This window comes from Atta colombica, unplaced genomic scaffold (assembly GCF_001594045.1).
Source record: "Atta colombica isolate Treedump-2 unplaced genomic scaffold, Acol1.0 scaffold58, whole genome shotgun sequence".
NCBI classification, from domain to species: Eukaryota; Metazoa; Arthropoda; class Insecta; order Hymenoptera; family Formicidae; genus Atta; species Atta colombica.
The window spans coordinates 1,338,082-1,340,504 of NW_017259548.1; positions in this window are offsets into that span (position 1 = coordinate 1,338,082).

Consider the following 2,423-nt stretch of genomic DNA (forward strand, 5'->3'; position numbering starts at 1 on the left):
TGTGTGTGTGTGTGTGTGTGTGTGTGTGTGTGCGTGTGTGCGTGTGCGTGCGTGCGTGTGTGTGTGTGTTTTATGTTTGTGTCGCGTGTCATATAAGAGAGAACATCATTATATATAATTACAATTTAAATCAACTTTATATCGCGATAATCACATCACCTTTTTACACACATATGCACGCTCCTTGCTCTCCCTTTTCTCTCGCACTCCCGCTTACTCACATTCAGCCTCGCGTTTAAGTAATCAGTCGAGTCGATAAGTTACTATTATTACTCTCTTTCGTAACGTTAGACTTTCTTAAATCGTTTAGCTTTTAAGTATAGCTGCTCTTCAATGGATTCGTGGACGTTGAGGGCGAGATCGCGCACGGATTTACGCGAGAAGATGCGTCCGGGGTCGAGCGGGCTTTTAAATCGACCTTAATTCCGAGCGTTTCGCCTTCTTCACGCGCGCGCACGCCGGCCACTCTCTAATTTATTTTATATATTTATATATATATTTATATTTATATATATATATATGTATGTGTGTACATATGATACATTTATGGGAGATCAGTGGCGCGCAGTGGCCACCGTGCGACGATCCGAAGGGGAGAACGTTATCCCGATCTCTAAAATGCAGGTACATTTGTCGACGTCGTATGTCGAGACACAAGATATCCACACGAAGGCGTCGGCGTCTCGCGTTAATCTCCTTGGGACGCGTCTCTTTCTTTTACACACATGCGATACACATACAAACGTACGCGATGCTCGACGTGGCCTGTTGCATCCCATTCGTAATTACCTCCCTTTATGATTTTTCAATAATTTTCTTTTTCCGATATTACATGGATATGTGTGAAGGGAGATTTCTGACATCTTTAAAAGAATATAATTTTTTAAATCTTGTTATAATTAACTACAGTAAATTTCATTAGACTTAAAAATTTCATTTTTTATTTTTAGTACTCACTTTATGAACCCCGTTCTCTCTTCTACTTGCGACAATTTTAGCGTATAATAAGTTCTCATATTCTCTCTTTCTTTCTTTTTTTTTGTAAGATGTTTTTTAATTTTTTAATATTTTTGTATTTATTTATTCATGGCAAGTTTCATGGTCATTCTAATAAAATAATTACTGCGGAGTTCGCATTTAAAATCGAGTTATACTAGCCCACGTCATGCATTTTAGGGTTAATCCGTTGCGTTGAAGCTTAATGGACTTTGAAAACCTAATGGACTACTTTGCATGCTTAATTTTCACATTTCAACTTGCGATTAGACTTTGTGATTGAGACAATCATGGTATATATTTCCCCGCTGAATCGCGATGAAAAAAATGCTGAAAGAATTCTAAATAAATATTACTATTCGTTGAAAAAATAATCAGTGCACAGATTACCATTATTAATCAGTGAGCGTTCATGTTAAAAAACACGTGTCGCTTTAAAATAAAAATAACAAATATATATCTTCATCTACACTTTACACACATCCATGTGTATGCGAGTGTGCGCGCGTTTATATCCTATAGAGATATAATGTAAAAATCAAGGTAGACAAAGATTATTTGTGAGATCTCGTAAAATCGCTATATGAAAATAACTTTTATTCTGCTCATAATGTTCTTAAACGGATGCACTCACTGATTAAACCGCATATTTTAAGCTCAAACACATCCCGCAGTTTCAACGCAAATGTTTCAAACCCTCTCACTCATTGTTCTTTTACTTCCTCGCAACATGTAAACAATTAATCGAGACCCAATTGCACCAACCCGATTCAACCTGTTCAATAATTTGCTGTACGTTCATAAATTACGATTTTATTTTTAATGCGATGAACATTTCAGCTTATGTTAAGTCCCGTAATCGCATATGTCAATGTATCAGACAAAAATGATTGCCAGGTATTTCCGTTTTAAGAGCATTATGTAGAATCCGATTAATTTTTTAATAGCTAGATTCAGGCCTTTTAATTAATAATCTCCCGACACATGAAATGAGATACTTGAATAAGCAGAATCGATGGTGTCGAAAGTATCTCAAGTTCGAGACGCCGATATCTCCGACTTACATCGTATCAATGCTTACGACGGCAGGACACGCGTCACGACGACCTCGAGCGACGGACGCTATGAGCGATCCGTGCGAATTCGGTACGTCTTCGGTTTAATGTATGCCCGTGGCTATGTATCTCTGTGTGTGTGTGTGTGTGTGTGTGTGTGTGTGTGTGTATCGTGTGTCCAGAGGATAGAAGCACCAGGATGCAGCCGCCCTGTAGCACCGTACGACTTGCGTGCACTCACACTCGCACATGTCTCTTCGTGTAATATAGGCCACGGCAGTCGTATGTATACTGTCTGTTTGTCTGAATGTGCGTCTGTATGGTTGTGTATATTGTTGAATGCATGTAAATGCATGTATATAATATATATAT